General features: G+C 40.4%; 2 pseudogenes; both read left to right on the top strand.

Annotated features, from left to right (window-relative positions):
* Nucleotides 1-12574: 12574 nt before the first annotated feature.
* On the top strand, nucleotides 12575-13560 carry LOC122122354 (annotated as a pseudogene).
* Nucleotides 13561-21645: 8085 nt separating this feature from the next.
* Nucleotides 21646-22631, top strand: LOC122122304 (annotated as a pseudogene).
* Nucleotides 22632-23012: the final 381 nt, after the last annotated feature.

The following is a 23012-nucleotide window of genomic DNA, read 5'->3' as shown; positions in this document are numbered from 1 at the left end:
AAAAATCTGCTCATAACTAACTACTAGATTTGTCCAGAACAAAGTTTTGTTATCCTGGAGCCAGTAACATGAGAAGTCTTTTTCCTAGGTATTATTACTGTTTGTAAAATAAATAAAATCATAGAGCAAATGGTGTGCCCAAATGAGCTGAAAATTTACTGTTTTGTTACATATTCCAACCATAAAAAAGATCATTACAAATCTTGGTTGATATTTATACTTCTTCACTGTTCTTGAACACTGAGTATAATTCAGAAAGGCAATGGAGAAATTACACAGCAAAGAACTCTGAACTGGAATTCCAAAGCCTGGGAATTGTCTATAGGTTTCTCACATACATACTGTATGTCTAAGTAAGTCACAAATTCTCGTGTGAAACTCCAATGAAAAGATCAACAAAGTAATTATGAAAACATCTTTCAGCTTCAAAGAGAAACATTAGAAATTTTGACATGCCCTGAATATTTAGCTTGGTATTCTTAAAATATGTTTACAGTAGGAATGAGTAACATATAAAAAAAGAAAGTGGATTAAGAATGTAGTGTCTGTGGCAATCCTGAACATTTTTAATAAAAAACAAGTATTCACATTCCTCACTATTACTTAAATACCTTTAAACAGTAATAATATTCAATATATAAAATTGGAAAAATAAATTGGACTAAGGTGATATCACTAAAAGTGAATTTAATTCCAGGTAAAGCTCAATCTGCCTTTAGGTAAATTTCACTATGAACCAGAAACATCTAATGTCAGCGATTTTGATGGCAATATTGCTGTTTCTAAAATGATAGAAGGCATTCACCACGCATTGTTTTGGTCCTGGAAGTGGATCTCAGTAGGTTTGAGAAGAGTGAAGACAACTCCAGTTACACAGCCTGCACCTGGCCTGTGTGTTTGGTGGCGCTGGGGGCACTGTGTTGTGCCTGTAACATGACTTACCATTCTTTTAGAAGATGAAATGTGGAACTTGAAAACTAGACATTAATAGATGTGTTCACCTTTTTTTTTTTCTTACAATGGAAAAGTGCATTTCATGATTTGAAACCAAAATTGCTATTCATGTCCATAACCCCTGCAAATCAGTCCACATTTTGGCATAAAGGAGGTGCATTGTATGGTCCTCATCATATTAATAGAGCAGCACACACAGGTGTCACTGGAGAGGCCACACAGGTCCAAAAGGACAAACCGCTGAACGTTCATTAGAGCAGTGAGAGGCACGGACACAGGAACAGAACCTGGGCAGCATCCCAAAGGACATTGTTTGAAATGGAAAACTTCAGTAGAAAGGACAAAACCATTTTACTGGGTATGGCAACATTACTGCCCCTGGTCTCAATATTCAACATGCTCCTCTGTGACAGTCTTCAGAGCTAGATTTACCATGCCTGCCTGCAGGGAGTTGGCAGTGATAAAGAGAGACAGACTCAAATTAGAAACACCCGTGTGTATATGGGGGGGATGTTGGGTGTCTGTGTGTGTGTGTGTGTGTGTGTGTGTGTGTGTGTGTCTGTGTCTGTCTGTGTCTCTGTCTGTGTCTGTGTGCAAATACACATGCCAATACTGGGTCTTGGCATTCAGGGTCTCATACTCATTTATTATTAATAAGTATTTTTTAATTGTGAAAATATGGTACAGAGTGGCAATTACATGAGCAAGGAAATAAGTACATTTCTTATCAAGCAGTGTTTCCTCCTCCTTTGTCTTTCCCTTACCATCCCTGCCCTCCCATCTACACGACTACAAAGTTGTAAAGTTCAGTTTTCAATATAGCATCTTGTACATTTCATTGTTGAAATGGATCCACCTGTATCCCTATTTAAACAATTTGTTGTTTGGCTTTTTTTGCTAAAGGTTGATACTCTTTTGAGTCGCAACTTCATGTCCAGCTTTTTGCTGATTAATTGGAAATGAAAGGCTAGGGCACTTCTGCCAGGTCTGGCTATGAATCTTAATCTGCAGATCTCAGCCTTCTGGATAACTAGGATTACAGGTATATGCAACCAGTGGTATATTCTTTATAGACACACAATACATACAAATCATATAGGTATAGATCGATTCTGTTCACATTCTGTTCACTACTCAAGCTACATATATTTAAATTTTACTATCAAATACCTGTGTCTTTCCCATTCAATATTTGCACCCCTCCCCAACACCAATTATTTGAATTTCTTTTTTTTGAGATTTAGAATTTTTTTTTATTGTGAAAATACTGTACAGAGGGGTTACAACTACATGGGCAAGAAATGAGTACATTTCTTATCAAGCATTGTAGCCTCCTCCTTTGTTTCCCCTTCCCATCCCTTCCCATCCTCCCCCCATCCCCCCACAAAAGCCTCCCCCCCTCACCCCCCCCCACGCACAAAAGTTGTGAAGTTCGTTTTTGAAATAACAACTTATACATCTCATTGTTGCAATGGGTCCACCTGCATCCCTATTTAAACGATTTGTTTTTCCCCTTCCCCTCCACAAATTATACCGACATCAAATACAGTGAAAGCAGGGGTTATACTGTGGGGGAGGGACATACAAAGCAACAAAGAAATAATCTTATAAATGTGTTAGAAACAATCGCATGAAAGAAAAAAATCATTTGAATACATATCTTAGGGTTCATTTCCCTAACATCACTTTATCTGAACTTTTCTGCTTGACTCAGACATATACTAGATATTGTAAATAAGGGAAACCATGGGACCTATGTTTCTTTGGGCCTGGCTTACTTCACTTAATATAATTTTTTCCAAGCCTTTCCATTTCCTAACAAATGGGGCAATGTCATTCTTTCTGATGGAGGCATAGAATTCCATTGTGTATATATATATATACCACATTTTCTTGACCCATTCATCTACTGAGGGACATCTGGATTGGTTCCATATCTTAGCTATTGTAAATAATGCTGCAATAAACATAGTGGTGCTGGTAGCTTTAGTGTGGTCTTGTTTGTGAACATTTGGGTAAATGCCCAAAAGTGGGATTGCTGGGTCATAGGGGAGCTCTATGTGGAGTCTTTTGAGGAACCTCCAAACTACTTTCCAAAGTGTTTGAACAAGTTTACACTCCCACCAACAATGCAGTAAGGTTCCTTTCTGTCCACATCCCCTCCAGCATCTGTTGTTATTAGAGTTCTTGATTTTAGCCATTCTAACTGGGGTGAGGTGGTATCTCAATGTTGTTTTGATTTGCATTTCTTTTATGGCTAGGGAGGTTGAGCATTTCTTCATGTGTCTATTGGCCATCCTTCTTTCCTCTTCAGAGAAGTTTCTCTTTAAGTCTTTAGCCCACTTATTTATTGGGCAGTTGTTTCTTTGAGGATTTGTTGTTGGGGGATTTAATTTTTTGAGTTCTTTTTTTTTCAATTATTTGAATTTCTAACATCAAACACCTTTAGAGCCAAGGACAGTCATGTACACCTATAACCCTAGTTACTTGGGAGACTGAGCTCTAAGGAGTACATTTCAGAGTCAGCCTGGCCAGACAAAGCAGAGAGGCTCTCATCTCCAATTAAACAGCAAAAAGCCATGAATGGAGGTGTGACTCAAGTAGTAGAGTTCCAACCTTGAGTGAAAAAAGCCAAGTAAGGGCATGAGGTCTTGAGTTAAGTCTTAGTACCTACCAACACACACACACAAAAAAAAACGACAAAAAACCCAGAGAAAACAAAATTACATTGGCTTGTTGTTGAGCAGAACATAACATTCATTTCTTTCTTGCCTGGCTTTTGTTGTTTGTTGAGTATCTGAGCCTGTTGTTGTTGTATCTGAGCCTGTGAGGTTTAACTAGAAGTACAGGAAGTCATTAAATCAGCACAACATGTATATTCATCTCAGAGTTGGGGCGGTTATCTCTTTAGGAATTGATCCACAGGTCAACTTCAATGATTCATAATTTTTCATTATTGTTTCTGAGGATCTTTTGCTTGGAGGAAAGAAAATCTAATGGACCAGGAAAGAAAAGTTACAGCCTGTGGGTGTGGCTTATCAGCCACTGGAATTTCAGGCCCTAGTGAAGGAATCAGCATGCTTTGCACTTGTTATTTTGTAGCTTTAATGATGTCTCTAACCTTAGAGCTGCTTCACATTTTAAACTAGTCTCATTCTACATTTCTAATTGGAACCAATTTCTACCCCTTTCTGGGTGGATGGTCTTGGCCTCAGTTCTTGAGTTGTTACAGTTTTTGAGAGGTTTTCATACCAGAATATACAAAGACCTACAAGTTTGTCAGATACTTGTGGTTCATGCCTGTCATCTTAGCTACTCAGGAGGCTGAGATGTGAGAATTGGGGTCCAAAGCCAGTTCTGGGATGAAAGTCCATGAGACTCTTTGTAAGCATTATGCCCACCTTTGGCCCTCAGCTCCACCCAGACCTGAGCTCCTCCCAGCCCTGAAGTTCCCACCATACAGCTGGCCTCTCCCTCTCTCCTTGCAGACCCACCTGAGCTCCCATCTACCTCACTTGCTGCCCCTAGACCCTGCTGCTACCTAGATATAGGAGGGTTCCATGTTCTCCTTCTCTGGAGAAAATATGGCTCCTCTAATAAACCTTATAATAATCTTTCTCCTGTGCCTGCCTGCTTCTGCGTGGTCCCCTGGAATGGATATGAAGGAGCCTTTCATTGAAAACGTCTTTGTCAGCTCTGCTGGCAATAAATCTTTCCTTCTACTTGACTTCTGTCCATGTGCTCTTTTGGGTTACTTTCTTTTAGGTCACTTTCTGCCTAGGTTACATTTTTTCTTTCACTCTTACCTTCAAATAAACAACAACAACAACAAAGCAGGAAGCAGAGCTCAAGTGGTAGAGCAATAGACTTTAGCAAAAAAAGTTCAGGGACAGTGTCCATAGTCTGAGTTCAAGCCTCACCACTGACACAAAAATAAAGTGTACAAGATGTCAGTACAATAGGAAGCAAATACACAGCCTAATCATTTCTTAACTTTATTGAAGCAAGTAAATAGAAACATATTTAATGCATTAAGAAAGATAACTAGCTGGGCACCAGTGGTTCATGCCTATAATCCTAGCTACTACGGAAGGTGAGATCTGAGGATCATGGTTCAAAGCCAGGTTGGGCAGAAAAGTCCCCAAGAGACATTTACCTCCAATTAACCCCTCAAAAACCAGAAGTGGCACTGTAGCACAAGTGGTAGAGCACTAGCCTTGAGAACAAAGAGGCTCAGAGACAGCCCCCAGGCCCTGAGTTCAAGCCCCCAACCAACAAAAAAAGAAGAAAGAAAACTCAAAAAATGTAGTGCCTATTTACAATGAAATTTTACACAGCCAGCAAAAGAAAATATGTCATTTGCAGGGAAATGGATGAACTATAACAAGTCACATGTGAGGTAAGCAAGCTCAGAGAAACAGATGGTGGATGTTTTCTCTCATATGTGGAATTAGATCTAATATATACTGGAACATGTAAGTTATACAAGGCTGTAGACATTCACTCACAGTGAAACCAAAGGAGGATACTTTTAAGAGAAAACACAAAGACACAATGCCTATTTGCATCTGATCATATGAAATAGAACCTTCTGAATTGGAATTGAAAACAGGAGATTTTTCCTTATTACTGTTTTTGTTTTCTTTCCTTTTTATCTTTTTTGTTCCTTTGTTTGTCTTTGGGAGAGTAAGGGGAGGGGAACAGAAATGTAGGGACAAAGGGTGAACAAATGCAGCAGTGGTACTCACTAGGCACTATGTTGATAATAAACTATACAACTTGTGGGTGGGGACAGGTGAGAAATACTGGAAGTGAGCAAGGGAAGAGGAGATATTGTCCAAAAAGAAATGTGCTCTTTACCTGTCTTATATAACTGTAATCCCTGGGTGCTTCACCATTGTAATAACAACATAAAAATAAATAAATAAAATAAATAAATAGAAAAGAAGAACCAATAAAAACAAGATTTGGGAAAATATTTTCATATCAATATAAAGAAGATTAATACAAATTTCAGATCCAGTTGTTAGAAAATTAGCTATTTCTAAACTAGCAGAACCTGGAGAATAATACAATCAACTTCTATAGAAAATTCCAAATATATAGAAGAATCTGAAAAGGCCCAACAGAAGATGACTTCCACTTTTGAATGTATGTTCCTACTTCCGCACCTTCAGCCTGGACAGAACAACCCAGAGAGCCCGGTGGACCTGCCTGTTGCGCAGAGTGTAGATGACAGGGTTCAGCAGGGGGGTCACCACCGTGTTCACCAGCGCAGCTTCTCTGTTGGAGTTCAGGTGGCTCGTTTGCTTCGGCTTCACATATATGAAGACACAGCTGCCATACATCAGGGAGAGGACCATGAGGTGGGAGGAGCAGGTGGAGAACGCTCTCTGTCGCTCCTTGGCGAGGGGGGACGCACTATGATGGCTGCTATGTTGCTGTAGGCCACGATGGTTATGGTGAGGGATGTGAAGAGAACACATAAGGCCAACATAAAGAACAAGCTGTCAGTGGATCTGGTATCAGAACAGGAAAGACTGGACAGGGGTCCAAAATCACAGAAGAAATGAGGGATGAGGGTTTGTTGCCGTTTGGGGACATTGAATATTAAGTATCAGACAAAACTTTTTGCCTGGCACTGGTGGCTCACCTGTGTAATTCTAGCTACTCACTAATCTGAGGTATAAGGATCACAGATGAAGGCAATCAGGTAAGGAAGTCCTTGAGACCTTGGAAATGGTTCTGTGGCTCAAGTGGTAGAGGTCTAGTCTTGAGTTGAAGAGCTGAGGAACACTGCCAAGGCCCAGAGTTCAGGCCCCACGACCAACTACAACAACAAAAATAAAAGAATAAAAATAAAAAAGATAACCATCTTGGGTTTCACAAGTATCAAGTTGGAGTTATTCTGTGTAATTATTTCTACAGTTGAGCTCTTTAATGACTAACATGGCTACTAAAATAAATTCATATATCTCATTAGCTAGAAAAAATCCTAAAGTGAGTATTGCTCTGATTTTATTGACTACAAAACATTGGGACAAATTCTCATAGCTCTTTTTTTTTTTGGGTCCGGTCGCGGGGTCTGAACTCTGGGCCTGGGCACTGTCCCTCAGCTCTTCAGCTCAAGGCTAGCGCTCTACCAGTTGAGCCACTGCACCACTTCCAGCTTTTTTCTTTTTGCTTATGTGGTGCTGAGGAATCGAACCCAGGGCCTCAGGCATGCAAGACAGGCGCTCTACCACTGAGCCAACTTCCCAGCCCTCTCATAGCTCTTAAATGAGAGCTGTGTATCAATCACTAGTGAAACATTTACTTTATTGCATCTTCCAAGTATGTTGTTTAGTGTACTTAAATCATTTGCAATGAGTTTGAATAAGAAACTCACTTAATTTCCAAGTGACTCAGCCAATAAGTAAAAAATTATTGGTTGAGATAAGTTGACGTTAAGTGAAATTAACCCCAAGATAAGTACTCAAATGATTTTCCTTTCCTGTGATTGTTTCTAACGTATTTATAAGATGATTTCTTTGTTGCTTTGTATGTCCCTCCCCCATGATATAACTCCTGCTTTCACTGTATTTGATGTTGGTATAATTTGTGGAGGGGAAGGGAAAAAACAAATCGTTTAAATGGGGATACAGGTGGACCCATTGCAACAATGAGATGTACAAGTCGTTATGTCAAAAAACAAACTTTACAACTTTGGCCGGGGTGGGGAGTACGATATGGGGGTTAGGGGACGGGGATGGGAAGGAATAGAAAGCGGAAACAAAGGAGGAGGCAACAATGCTTGATAAGAAATGTACTCATTATCTTGTCCATGTAATTGTAACTCTTCTGTACGGTATTTTCATAATAAAAGAAATTATTGGTTGAGGGGCCAGGAACATTTGGGCATATTCCTAGCATGAGAGTAATGGTATTTAGCCTATTCTCTTCTTGTTAAGTAACACAAGAGAAATGTATGTGCATGCATATGCTGTGCTAAAGTAGGAGGAAAAGAAAATGAAACATTTCCAAGCCCCTTTCATGTGTTGGGTGCTAGAATAATGAGACAAATCATTTTATTCTTAGTCTTACTTAGTCCTGAAAATATTAAGAGACTCATTCAATTTCACACAGCCATTACCATTTGGGGTCTGGATATGATTTGGGCTCTATTAAGATTTTCTTATTGCTATCAGATTCTGCTGAGAATTTACTAAAGCAGAGGCTATGCAGATAAAATGGTGATTTTCTTCAGAGACACAAAGATTGAAGAGATGGAGTTGTATCTGGGTGGGATTTGGACAAGAAGAAGATATGGGTGAGTGGAAAGGAAGGAGACTAGAGATAAAGAAGGCACTGTGTGATGGAGGGAGGGGAGATGGACACTGTGTTGTCACGGTGGTTCATGTAGGGAGCACACGGGTGTTTGCTCATGTCTCTAGTCTTCCTGGCAAGAAAGATCAGAAGGGCTAGCTCTGTCCTACCTTTTTCATCCAAGTCCTGAGAGAGGACCATGGGACTCTGAGCACCTGAGCCTGGTTCCACCCTGCCCAGATCTTCTGGCCTAGGGTAGGGGTGTCCACCACTCTCCATTGGGACTTATGCCCTTTTTTTTTTCATATATATGGATATAGCCTGAACTGGTCTTTGCATGATCACCAATGACAGCTGAGTGCCCTGCCAAAAGGACTTAATTGCTCCTTTGGGGTCTACTTAGAGCAGTAGTAGCTGTAAACACCTCTCCTGAGAGTCCCCCACAGAAAGAGACAACTTTCACCAAAGAGAAGTCAAAAACTCTTGGAAGATCAACTTAAATAGGGGAAGAAAAGCTTTGTCTAAACCGATGTCGCAGATTTTGCACCGAGTCTCTTCTTATTCCCAGCCTCAGCTGTGGCTGAAAGAGAGAGATCACACATAAAATGTGCTGGCACCACAACGGTGGAATCATTCTTTCAAGGTAAATTGTGCTCTGAGGATTTTCTGTTTCACTGTGTGACATAAAAAAGTGAAGAAGTTCTGTCAGTGATTCTGTCTGCTTAACATGGGCATAAAATACCTGCTGACTTCCATTTAGCTACCTAAAGCCAGCAATATTAGATTACTCCTTCTTAATATTATCACTATTCAATCAGTAGATGAAATCATTGAGTAAACCCTGTGCCCCAAATGGGCTGACAGTTTAAGGGTTATACAGCAGATCAAAATCGTAAATGTTGTATCACTTCCTGACTGATCATTCTACTTTGTGGCTCTCTGGGCATATGATGATGTTACATTTAGAAAAGAAACTGAAAAATTAACAGCAAAGAATTTTAGACTTCAGTTCCAAAACTTTGGGACAAGACTAATTTTGTCACTAATACTTTGTGTGACTAAAGTCACAGATTCACCTCTGACATTCCAATAAAAAAAGGGACTGAACAAAGTCATCATGAAACTATCTTTCAGATAAAAAGGTGAGGATTCGAACTTTTTGTAGATGATTTTTTGGGGGCTTGGACTCAGAACCTCTGCTCTGTTCCTGAGCTTTCCTACTCCACCACTTGAGCCACAGCTCCACTTCTAGCACTTTTTTTGTAGTTTATTAGGGATAAGACTCTCATGGACTTTCCTGCCCAGACTAACTTTGACCCTTGAGCCTCCCAAGTAGCTAAGATTACAGGTGTGAGCCACCAGAACTCAGAAATGATTAGTGTTTTTATTCTAATAATTTTTACTTTCCTGTTTTTAAATATGTTTATAATATAAATAGCTACTTTCGTATATAATACCTGAATTATATACCACCTGTGAAAATCTTAAATGACTTGAGAGATAAAATAATAAAAGGTCAATTGTCTACTATTAATTTTATGCCTTATAATAATAATAATAATATTCCAGTTGGGAAACTGTGAACAATAAATTAGAACTAAGGTAAGATTCACTAAAAGTAAATTGTGTTTAATGACAAATTCAATCTGAATTTAGGAAAAACTCAATGATATCAGCCTTTTAATATCAGGGATCATGATGCTACCGATTTCTCTTTTCCTAACATGATGGAAGGCATCCACCATGCACTATTTTGGTCCTGGAAGTGGACCTCAGCAGATTTGAGAAGAATGAAGACAACTCCCGTTATCTACCCGACAACTGGCATGTGGGGGGCGCTGTGTTATGACAATAACATGACTTTAAGCTGGGTCATGGCTATCTGCAATCTTGTTCTTTCCATTGGTGTCCCTGGTCATTACTGTGGGTGCTTGGTGAGAATTAAAGCCAATGCCCAACAAACCCTAGGGGAGAAAGGCCTTTGTTCTTCCCAGAAGAACAAATGACTGGCTGAGGTCCAGGGGAGGATTCCTGTTGGTTGTCATGAAATCTATTTGGTGTCCTGACTCTTGATGGGATGAGGACTCTGTCCACCTGCCCTGGAAATCACAGCAAGTATGTCTTTATCTGAAGGTAATTTGTGCTCTAAATGTGGATGGGTACTGCAATTTCTTGTATTCAGAACCTGTGCAGACTGCTTATCCACATTGGAGGTGCTCCCTTATCTGTCTCTGCAGCTGAGTGAAGACAAGAACTGGGTTTGAGTTTCCAGTGAAGGGGTCTCCTGATGCCCAGCACATGGCACTTGATTGTTCTGTGGATATAAGGGACAGATGTGCTTGTCTGCTCCAGGTGCAACAGTGACAGCATGACCCTGGCTTATCACTAATACGTGCTATGGAGTCTACCAATGTGGCAGAGAGTCATACCAATGTTGTGCCCTTTAGTCATACAATATCTACACCATAGCCAGACACTGGTGGCTCATGCCTGTAATCCTAGTTACTCAGGAGGCTGAAATCTGAGGATCCCAGTTGGAAGCCAGCCTGGGCAGGGAGACTCATAACTCCAATTGTTTATCAAAAAAGCTGGAAGTGAAGCTATGACTCAAGAACTAGAGTGCTAACTTTGAGCACAAATGTTTGAGGACAGAGCCCAAGCCTAGAATTCAAGCATCTAGATTGGCACACACACACACACACACACACACACAGAATTGTATCTTAAAAATAAGTGACATAACTTGAATGATAGGCGATGTTTGGACTTTTTGGATAAGCCTTCATTTAGGATGGGAAATATGTTTCTTGAAGTTGGACCAGAAGAGGAATTCTTAAATTAAACGAAAATATTAATCAGTTTTGTTTTAAAATGAAAAGGTCAAGGAAAAAGTAAATGGGGTAGGTACCACATTGGTTAATTTGGAGAATTAATGAAGAGAAAACCTGGAGAAGAGGGGAATCCAGGAAGAGCAGTTGAGAGAATTTCCTCCTCAATGAGTATGGAGGGTGTGGAGGTGCTAGAAAGAGATTTTCATGATGCATCTCGGGAAGGTCATTCCAGAGAAAGTACAGAAAGCACTTTGGCAAAAAAGAAAATGAAAATCAAACACAATCTATCCCTGCCATGAAATTATGGCTTCACTCACCTGTTGACTTTGATTCATGTACCGACATCTGTTACCCTGCAAATCAGGTCATATTTGGGCATGTTATTTTAATTTTTTATTCTATTTTTAAAATGGTCACTAAGACACTTCAAAACACTATATAGCATTATGTCAATATATCAGAGAAAACCATCTTAAAGAATATAGTTATATTTAAATATTCAGTCATAAATAGTGCCCTGCAGATAATTTGAAGATTTATTTGAATGACAATACTAGGGCTTGATCTCAGGGCCTGGGCACTGTCCTTTAGCTTTTTCTCGAAAGGCTGGCTGTCTGCCACTGGAGCCACAACTCCACTTCTAGCTTTCTGCTAGATAATTGAGGAAAAGAGTCTCCTGGATTTCCTGCCCAGTCTGACTTTGAACCAGGAACCTCAGATCTCAGCTTCCCAAATAACTAGGATTACAAGTATGAGCCATCATCACCTGGCTTTAAGATACAGTATACACATGCATGTATACACTGGTGTATATTTGTGTTTGTGTGTGTGTGTGTGTGTGTGTGTTTGTGTGAGGCAGTACTGGGCTTGAACACAGGGCCTGGCTTTGTGTCCCTGAAGTTTTAGGTTCAATGCTGATGCCCTAACACTTGAGCCACAGCTCCGCTTCTGACTTTTTGTGTAGTTAATTGAAGATAATAATTTCATAGGCTTTTCTTCTCAAGATGGTTTAAACCACAATTCTCAGATCTCAGTCTTCAGACTTAGCTAGGATTACAGGGTGACTTGAAGACACTTTGACTATCTTTCCAAAGACAAATGTCCAGAAAGAAAAGTTGGGCCTCAAATGGAATACATATCTATATCCAAGAAACGATGGAAATGCTACACAACATCTAATTTTTTAAACTTGTGCGTTCACGAATAAAAAAAGGGAGGAGCATACATTTAATAATATTCCCTTTTCTTTTTTTACCATACTAAGTGATATTTGCTGAGCTTGTTAATAAACGTTTAAAAAGGTAAATCTGGTATTTGTTGTTTATAAGCTGAATGCTTGTTTTCATTCTTATGAGATTTTGGTATGTATGGCTAAACTAATCTACTGCAGCTATTGAATGTTCACATCAGGTTATCATGTATGCAGACAGAAAAACAGCCTTTCAAAGGAAATCTTTCATCTTTTATTCTAGCCCTGAAGTCACATGCAGCTGTGGGTAGAGATTCTCCTGGTAGATCCTGAAAGCCTTCTCACCCCAGGACCATGAGCAACCACACAGCAGTAACAGAGTTCGTCCTACAGGGATTCTCAGAGCACCCTGAATACCACATCTTCTTTTTCTGCTGTTTCCTGTCTCTCTACTGTGTGGCCATCACAGGCAATGTCCTCATCACCATGGCCATCAGCTTCAACCCTGGCCTCCACACTCCCATGTACTTCTTCCTGCTCAATTTGGCCATGATAGACATCATCTGTACCTCGTCCATCATGCCAAAGGCTCTGGAGGGGCTGATGATAGAGAAGAGCTCCATCTCTTTTAGGGGATGCATGGCCCAGCTCTACTTTCTCACATGGACTATATCCGCAGAGTTGCTGCTGCTCACGGTCATGGCCTATGACCGCTATGCAGCCATCTGCCACCCCCTGCATTACAGCACCATGATGAGCAAGGCCTTTTGCAGCATGCTAGCTGCTGGAGTGTGGGTGATGTGTGCCTTCAACTCAGCCATCAACACAGCACTGATGGTGCGATTGAACTTCTGTGGGCCCAATGTCATTACCCATTTCTCCTGTGAAATCCCTCCTCTGCTCCGTCTGTCCTGTAGCTCCACTTATGTGAACAATGTCATGACCACACTGGCTGATGCATTCTATGGCATATTGAACTTCCTCATGACCATTGTGTCCTATGGCTTCATCATCTCCAGCATCCTGAAGATGAGGACATCAGAGGGGAAGCAGAAAGCCTTCTCCACCTGCTCCTCCCACCTCATTGTGGTGTGCATGTATTACACGGCTGTGTTCTATGCCTACATCAGTCCCGTGTCCGGCTACAGTGCAGAGAAGAGCAAGGTGGCTGGAGTGCTGTACACCATGGCGAGCCCCACCCTCAACCCCCTCATCTACACTTTGAGGAACAAGGAGGTCAAAGCCGCCCTCAGGAAACTTGTCCCTTTCTTCAAAAATTAATACACCTAGAACTCCAGGAAATGGAAGCTATTCTTTGTTGTGGTTGTTTTCTTTTGCTCTTGCCCTATTTATCTGTCTTGGGAGTATAAGAGGAGGGGCACTGAAATGGTGGGACAAAGGATAAACAAATGCAGCAATGGAATTCTCTAGATACTATGTGGAAAATGAACTATACAACTTGTGGGTGGGGTTCGGAGGGAAGACTTGGGAGACAGGGAGGGAAGAGGTGACATTGTCCAAAAAGAAATGTACTTTACCCGACTCATGTAACTCTAAATCCTCTGCCCATCACCTTTATAATAACAAAAAATAATAATTAACAAAAAGATACCCAGACTCCTGTAGCTCACCCCTATAATTCTACCTATTTAGGAGGTTGAGATCTGAAGATCATGCATTAAAGCTAGCCTGGACAGGAAAGTCTGTGAACTCTTATCTCCAATAAACTACTTAGAAAAAGCAGGAAATGGCACTGTGGCTCAATGGTAGAGATCTAGCCTTGAAGAAAAAGAACTCAGAGCCAGTGCCCAGGCCCTGAATTCAAGACCCAGGACTGGGAACAAATAAAATGTAACATAAAAACACATCTCCCAGAAGCTCTTCTACTGGGAGGCAGCAGTTTCAGTAAGGCTTGGCCTTCCTTCATGAGCACAGAGTACTTTGTGGGGAAAAAGCTGTTGGGGGGTTGTATTTGGTTGAGATCAAAAGTCTCCAAGATGCTGGTTTTGTTCATCTTTGGGAAGGTGGTTCAGGGTTTTCTGGCTGTGAGACAACCCTTCCTTATGGAAGGCACATGTGCTTCAGATTTACAGCTGTGTGAAAGTGACTTTTTCCTCTTTTTCTTTAAGAATATTTAGAGTAGGGACCACTACTTTCTGGGGCTTGAGTGGCTTCACTTTCTCATTACTGAACAACCTTTTTACATCTACGAAAAATATTTAGGATATAAATCTGTAAATCACACCTGATAGTTGTTGTGTGGTCATCCAAAACTTTTGTGGGACTGTCGAACTGGAGTTCTTCTATGGTAACAGTGTGTCTTGGGCTCAATTCTGTGCCTTTTATTTGACCTCATTTACTCTCTCTAGAGCACTATGGTGACTGTGATGCAGGCTCTTTCTTCTGTTCTTCCCTTTATTCTCACAAAAATAAAGGTGAGACTATCCCTTGACTTGAAGGTAGAAATTCCTCCTTTAATAGTAGATTTGTGGCATATGAACCTAGAAAAGAGAGAGTTCTCATGTATTGAGTTGCTGTCGGCTGTGAGGATCTGGTCTGCCTCATTGCCCTGGAGTGGGGAACATGGATGTAAATGACCTGTAATCAGAACGTTCTGGGCAGGCAATGCTGTCCTTCCATTGTTCCTGAACGAAAGCCAGTGCACAAATCACCTGGAATAAATAATAAAGGCAAGTCTTGTGTGCCAGGAAACAATCCTGGAAAAGCTACTTCTCTATCAGGATGACAGAAGCTGAAGGTGGGTGTTTAGTTACATCTTCAGAACTCACCGCAGACACATTGCTCACTACTTGACATGGAAGCTGAAAGTAGAGTTTGATTTTTATTTCAAATAAGTGAATGGAATTTGGCTTTTCTTTTGGGCAAGTACAGTTGCACTGTGCAGGTGCAGATGTGGCCCTGGCCTCTGGATGGTTATGGACCAGGTCTGTTCTCTCCGATAGAATTTGGACCCATAAATAATATGTTGAGTGGTCTTCAATGGTCTCGAAGACTTTCCATTATACTACCACCAATGCCTCTGGGTGATTACTGACAGATTTTTATGGCATCACGAAGAGTGTTTGTTCTGTTTTTGTCTTACTTGCCAATTTTATATTTGGGGCATTTTATAGTATATTTAAAGAACTAAATACTAACTATTGCAACATTGAGAGTTGAAGTGTACATTGTCACATATTCAGAATCTAATCCTTCAAAATTGGATGCAGAAAAAGAAAACAAAGAATTCTTCAGGGTTAACGACCAGCAGTGGAAAGTCAACGCAGAAGGTAAATAGAGTGAATGAGATTAAACCATCTGTGTATATGAAAACAAAATGATGACACCTGTTGAATATTTTTTCACCAAAGAAAAAATTGAGAAAGTGTAACCAAAACATATTCTTTGCATGTATGAAAATATCATAGGGAAACATCTTTGTGCAATTGATATATTACGTATAATTAAACTATAAAAATGTGTATTCACAAGTAAAGCATGAAACTCAAGATTTGATTGATATCCTGATTGAACTGACAATCACAATAAACAGATGACGTCAACATGGCACCTGTGTCATCAATGCAGAGGGAAAGGCACAGGTGCTCCTGTACTCGTGGGGTGCAAAGTCATAGACATAGCAGAGGAAAGGTACATGGATAACAAGCTTTGATTTGGGAGGAGGAAGATCTCAATTTGAATCCACACATTATCAGAAGCAATCAAAGGAACTGAGCCCTAAGTTCCTTCTAAGAATAATCACAGACCCTAAAGATCATGAGAATCTCAAATTCTTGTATTGAGAAGTGCTGGGGTGCTCCTGTTCTTTGGGGTACAGAAAGTCATTTTTGGCCAGCCTGGCCCCCAGTCATGTAATGAATCTAATAACTCCCGTTTTATAGCTGTGTATGTTCTCTTCATTCTGTTCTTCAGGGCAGCTCTGACTTGTACATTTGATTACTTCCTTTCTTGCAGTTTTATGGAGGGATAATGAGTATACTGTGCAATCCAGAAGTTTTAAGACTATCATTCTACGAGCAGCCACTTTTCCATTCCCACAGTCATCCCTCTAGCTAGGGCAAAAATAAACATACTTTTTGTCTCCATATATTTGTCAATTCTCAACATTTCATATACCTAGTATAATGCAATATGTGACCTTACGGCTTGCATCTGTCACTTAGCCTAATGCTCTCAAGGTTGTACTATGATACAACTTTAATAATATTATTTAGCATATAATATCCCACTTTATACTTATTTTACATTGTGTTTATCCACTTGAGCCACAACTGCATTTGTGATGTTTTGCTGGTTAATTGGAGATAAGAGTCCCTCAGACCTTCCTGCCTGGCCTTCCTCCACACCATGATCCTCATTCTCAGTGTCCTGAGAGGTTGGGATTACAAGATTACCACACCTGCCCAGCACCATGCCAGTTTTGTTCCTAGGATTCTGTCATATAATAAGAAGTCAGGTATTGTGGTAGCTCCATTGTATTTAGTTTGGGATTGCTCTGTCTCTCCATGGTCTTTTTTGCTTCCAATCAGAGTTTTAGGATAGGTTTTCCCAGTTCTGTAAAGAAGAATGCTGATGAGGTTTCCACTGGATCTGTACATAGCTCTCAGTAATATGCATATTTTCATATGAATTCTGCTTCTCTGCTATGGAGGATTGTCTTTCCATCATCAGTGTCTTTCTCAATTTCATCTGTATGTTGTAATTTTCACTACAGAGATCTTTTATATTCCTGGTTGAGTTTACCCCTAGTTTTATTAGTGTGTGGGATCAATTTCTTGGTCTCATTCTCAGCATGTTTGTGGTTGGTATCTATTAAAAAGTACTGATTTGCAATACCACTGTTTCCAAAACTACTCATCACATCTACAACTTTTCTGATAGAGGCTTTAGTGCTCTTCACTATGAGACCCTATCATCTTCAACTAGTGATGATATGACTCTTCCCATTCTCATGCAGATACTTTTCTCTCTCACACACTTCTTCTAAGACCTAAAGCACTACATTGAGTAAGCATGAAGAAATGTACATTTGTCTTGCTTAGGGGAAATGCCTTTAAGCTTTTCACTTGAGTCCCAGAATGGGTGTAAGTTTCATGGAAACACTTTAGTACACCAAGGATGAGTTTTCCACTACCACTGGGGCTTACACCCCATGTCTCCTGTTTGAACTTCAGACTGAACTGGCCTTGATGCCAGCACCAAGGACAGCCAAGTCCCTTGTAGAGGAATGTAATTTAATTGCTCCTTCAGGGTCCACTTAGAGCAGCATCTGTGAAATCCTCCCAAGGGCCTCCCACAGAGAAGGACAACTCTGGCTAACAATTAGTCAAGAATCCTTTCAAGATTGGCTTAAATATGGGACAAAAAACATTCATTTGTTCAGATGGATGATGATTAAAATTCTACACATTGTCCTTGAGTTTCCAACCTCCGCTGTGGTTGACAGAGAACAAGAGTATACATACATACGGTAGCTCCATAGAGCTGAAAGTTGTTTTCAAGGTAATTATGAATGTTTTAAGGATTATTCATTCCTTAGGACAATATGTGAAATGAGAAAAATCTGCTCATAACTAACTACTAGATTTGTCCAAAAACCTGTCAAGTTTTGTTACCCTGGAGCCAGTAACATGAGAACTCTAGGTATTATTACAGTTTGTAAAATAAATGAAATCATAGAGCAAATGATGTGCCCAAATGAGCTGAAAGGTTATTGTTTTGTTGCATGTTCCAACCATAAAAAGGATCATAACAAATCTTGGTTTATATTTATATTTCTTCGCTATTTTGGGACACTGAGTATAATTCAGAAAGGCGATGGAGAAATTACACAGCAGAGAACTCTGAACTGGAATTCCAAAGCCTGGGAATTGTCTGTAGGTTTCTCACATACATTCTGTGTGTATAAGTAAGTCACAAATTCTCTTGTGAAACTCCAATGAAAAGATCTAACAAAGTAATTATGAAAACATCTTTCAGCTTCAAAGAGAAACATTAGAAATTTTTACATGCTCTGAATTTTTAGCTTGGTATTCTTAAAATATGTTTATAGTAGGAATGAGTAACATATAAAAGAGAAAGACAGTAGATTAAGAATGTAGTGTCTGTGGCAATCCGGAACATTTTAAATAAAAACAAAATATTCAAGTTCCTCTCTATTACTTAGAGATATTTAAACAGCAATAATATACAATATATAAAATTGGAACAATAAATTAAATTAAGGTGATATCACTAAAAGTGCATTGAATTCCATGCCAAGTTCAATCTGCTTTAGGATAAATTTCACTATGAACCAGAAACATCTAATGTCAGGGATTCTGATGGTACCTATTCTTGTGTTTCTAAAGTGATGAAAGGTATCCACCACACACTATTTTTGTCCTGGAAGTGGACCTCAGGAGGTTGAGAACACCACCCAGTTACACAGCCTGCACCGGGCCTGCGGGGGAGAGGGGGCCACTGTGTTGTGATTATAGCATGACTTAGCTGGGTCATGGCTATCTGCAATCTTGTTCTTTCCACAGGTGTTCCTGGTCCTTATCCTGTGAGCTGGATGAGAATTATAGCCAATGCTATAGAAACGTCTTTGTTCCTCTCAGAAGAGCAAATGACTGGCTGAGGTTGAGGGGATGATTCATGGTCTTTGTCATGAAATCTACTTACTGTCCTGATTCTGGATGGGATGAGGACCTGTCCTGCCCTGGAAATCACAGCAAGTATGTCTTTATCTGGGGGTAATTTGTTCTCTAAATGTGGGTGGGTGCTGCAATTTCTTGTATTCAGAACCTGTGCAGACTGCTCATTCACACTAGAGGTGCTCCCTTATTCATATCTGCAGCTGAGTGAAGACAAGAACTGGGTTTGAGTTTCCAGTGAAGGGGTCTCCTGATGCCCAGCACATGGCAATCAATTGCTCTGTGGATATAAGAGACAGATGAGCTTGTGTGCTCCAGTTGCAGTTGGGGAAGTGTGACTCTGGCTTGTCACTAATATGAGCTATGGAGTTGACCAATATGGCTGGGAGTCATAGCAATGTTATCAAACACAGCTGCACCTCAGCCAGACACTGATGGTTCATGCCTGTAATCCTAACTACTAAGAAGGCTGAAATCTGAGGATTACAATGTGAAGCCAGCCTGGGCGAAATAGGCTTTGAGACTCATATCTCCAATTATGCACCAAAACGGCTTTAAGTGAAGCTATGACTCAAGTGGTAGAATGCTAGCTTTGAGCACAAACATTTGAGGACAGTGCTGAAGCCCTGAATTCACTTGTCTGGTTCGACACACACACACACACAAACACACACACACAAACACACACACACACACACACACACAAATTGTTGAACCTTACAAATAAGTGATATAACTTTTATGGTAGGTGATGTTTGGACTTTTTGTGTAAGCCTTAGTTTAGGATGGGAAATGTGTTTTTTGAAGTTGGACTGAAACTGGAATTCTTAAATTAAAAGTACACGTTAATCCTTTTTGTTTTTAAATGAAGAGGTGAAGAAAACAGCAAATGGGGTAGGTACCAGCACATTGGATATGTTGGAAGGGAAGTGAGGACCTGGAGGAAAGGGGGCGCTGGAAGAGCAGTTGGGAGAATTTCCTTCTCAGTGAGCACTGTGTGGTGTGGAAGGGCTGCTACAAGGAGATTTTCATGATACATCTAAGGGAGATCATTCAAGAGAAAAATAAAAAGCACATTGACAAAGAAGGAAATGAAAATCAACCACAATTGTCCCCACCATGAATCTCTGGTCTCACTCACCTGTTGATTTTGCATATACCCATGTCCATAACCCCTGCAAATCAGTCCATGTTTGGGTATGTTATTTCAATTTTTTATACTATTTTAAGAATGATCACTAAGACACCTCAAAAACATCATACAGCATGATGTCAATATACTACAGGAAACTCATCTTTAAGAATATAGATTTTTTTTAGTCTGTATAGCATGACAACTACTTAAAGGGGAGGATAAGATTTCTTTCTACTTGTAAGTGATACTGTGACACCTAGGCGAAGCAAATTAGTAATGCTTTTTTCTAGTTTCACCTTGGTTTTGGACAGGTGAAGATGTTTGTTGTAAGCTCTAACGTGACCGGTTTATGGTCTCAAGTGTTTAGCTATTAAGCCAGATTCCTTAGCAGAACAAATCTTTTGTCATTGATGTGTTCTGACACATTACCTTGATGTTTAAAGAAATGTTTTTGTTGAAATGGCTTGAGTTTCATCAGAGAGGGTCCAATTAGTTTTCCATCCCTTGTAGTTAATGATGCATGTGCTAGTCCTCTAGAAATATGTGTTAGGCTGACACAACTTGATGGAACTCCACAGGGCTTGTTTTCCAAAGAAAAGTGTACCATTTAGAGAAATACAAATAAACTTCCCTAGATGTTGTGTTAAACATTAAAAAAAAAGAATATAGATTTTTTTCAGTATCAGTCATAAATAGTGCCATACAGATAATTTGAAATTTTTTTAATGACAGTACTAAGACTTGAGCTCCGGACATGGGCATTGTCCCTAAGCTTTTCTATAAAGGCTGGCTATCTGCCACTGGAGCCACAGCTCCACTTCTGGATTTGTGCTAGATCATTAATTTTTTTTTAAAGTCACATGGATTTCCTACTCAGTCTAACTTTGAACCTGGAATCTCAGATCTCAGCTTCCTAAATATCTAGGATTGCAAGAATGAGCAACCATCATTGGCTTAAGGTACTATGTATATGGAGCAGGGAGGGTGGTTGGACATGGGGCTTGAACACAGGGCCTGAGTGCTGTCCTTGAACTTTTGTGCTCAATGCTAGTGCTCTAACATTTGTGCCACAGTTCCACTTCTGATGTTTGGGTAGTTAATTGAAGATAAGATTTTCATGGGCTTTCCTCCTCGGCATGGCTTCAAACTACAAATCTGAGATCTTACACACCTGAATTAGCTAATATTACAGGGTGGCCTGAAGACATTTTAAATATCTTTCTAAAGACAAATTTCCAGAAAGAAAAGTTGAGGCAACATCTAATTTTTCCAATCCTGTACATTCATGAATAATGAAGGGAGAGCATCCATTTAATAATATACCTTTTTCTTTTTTACTATATTGAGTGATACTTACTGAGGTTAATTGCTAAGAAAGGTTAGAAAAGATTAATCTTGTATTTGTAGTTTATGAGCTGAATGCTTGTTTTCTTTTTTTTGCAGTATTGGTATGTGTGCCTTAAACAAATCAATTGCAGCATTGAAATGCTCAAATCATGTTATCATGTATGCAGAAAACATGGCAGCCTTTCTTAGGAAACCTATTATCTTTCATTCTAGCTGTGATGTCACATGCAGCCGTGGGTAGAGATCCTCCTGGTAGTTCCTGAAAACCCTCTCAGCCCAGGACCATGAGCAACCACACAGCAGTAACAGAGTTCATCCTGCAGGGATTCTCAGAGCACCCTGAATACCACATCTTCTTGTTCTGCTGTTTCCTGTCCCTCTACTGTGTGGCCCTCACAGGCAATGTCCTCATCATCATGGCCATCAGCTTCAACCCTGGCCTCCACACTCCCATGTACTTCTTCCTGCTCAATTTGGCTACAATGGACATCATCTGTACCTCATCCGTCATACCAAAGGAGCTGGAAGGGCTGATGGTAGAGAAGAGCTCCATCTCTTTTAGGGGATGCATGGCCCAGCTCAACTTTCTCGCCTGGGCTGCATCTTCAGAGCTGCTGCTGCTCACGGTCATGGCCTATGACCGCTATGCAGCCATCTGCCACCCCTTGCATTACAACACCATGATGAGCAAGGCCTTCTGCAGCATGCTAGCTGCTGGAGTGTGGGCACTCTGTGCCTTCAACTCAGGCATCAACACAGGGCTGACGGTGAGACTGAACTTCTGTGGGCCCAATGTCATCACCCATTTCTTCTGTGAAATCCCTCCTCTGCTCCGTCTCTCCTGTAGCTCCATTTATGTGAACAATGTCATGACCACACTGGCTGATGCATTCTATGGCATATTGAACTTCCTCATGACCATTGTGTCCTATGGCTTCATCATCTCCAGCATCCTGAAGATGAGGACATCAGAGGGAAAGCAGAAAGCCTTCTCCACCTGCTCCTCCCACCTCATCGTGGTGTGCATGTATTACACGGCTGTGTTCTATGCCTACATCAGTCCCGTGTCCAGCTACAGTGCAGAGAAGAGCAAGGTGGCTGGAGTGCTGTACACCATGGCGAGCCCCACCCTCAACCCCCTCATCTACACTTTGAGGAACAAGGAGGTCAAAGCTGCCCTCAGGAAACTTGTCCCTTTCTTCAAAAATTAATACACCTGAACTCCAGGAAATGGAAGCAAGAGCTTTTATTCTTTATTGTTGTTGTTGTTTTCTTTTCTTCTTGTCTTATTTATCTGTCTTTGGGAGGGTGAGGAATGGGGTACAGAAATGGAGAGAGAAGGGTGAACAAATGAAGCTGTTGAACTCGCTAGACACTGTCTGAAAACGGAACTGTACAACTTAGGAGTGGGGACAAGAAGTCAAAAATCTAAGGCAGAAAAGGAAGGGTGACATTGTCTAAAAAGAAAAGTACTCTTTACTTGACTTATTGAACTGTAACCCCTCTGTACATCACCTTTATAATAACAATAAAAAATAGTAACAAATAAAAAATAACCAGACTCCTGTGAATCACACCTGTAATCCTAGCTA

Source organism: Dipodomys spectabilis, unplaced genomic scaffold, assembly GCF_019054845.1.
Source record: "Dipodomys spectabilis isolate Male_0828 unplaced genomic scaffold, ASM1905484v1 ptg000207l, whole genome shotgun sequence".
Lineage (NCBI taxonomy): Eukaryota > Metazoa > Chordata > Mammalia > Rodentia > Heteromyidae > Dipodomys > Dipodomys spectabilis.
This window is presented reverse-complemented; position numbering and strand designations above follow the sequence as displayed.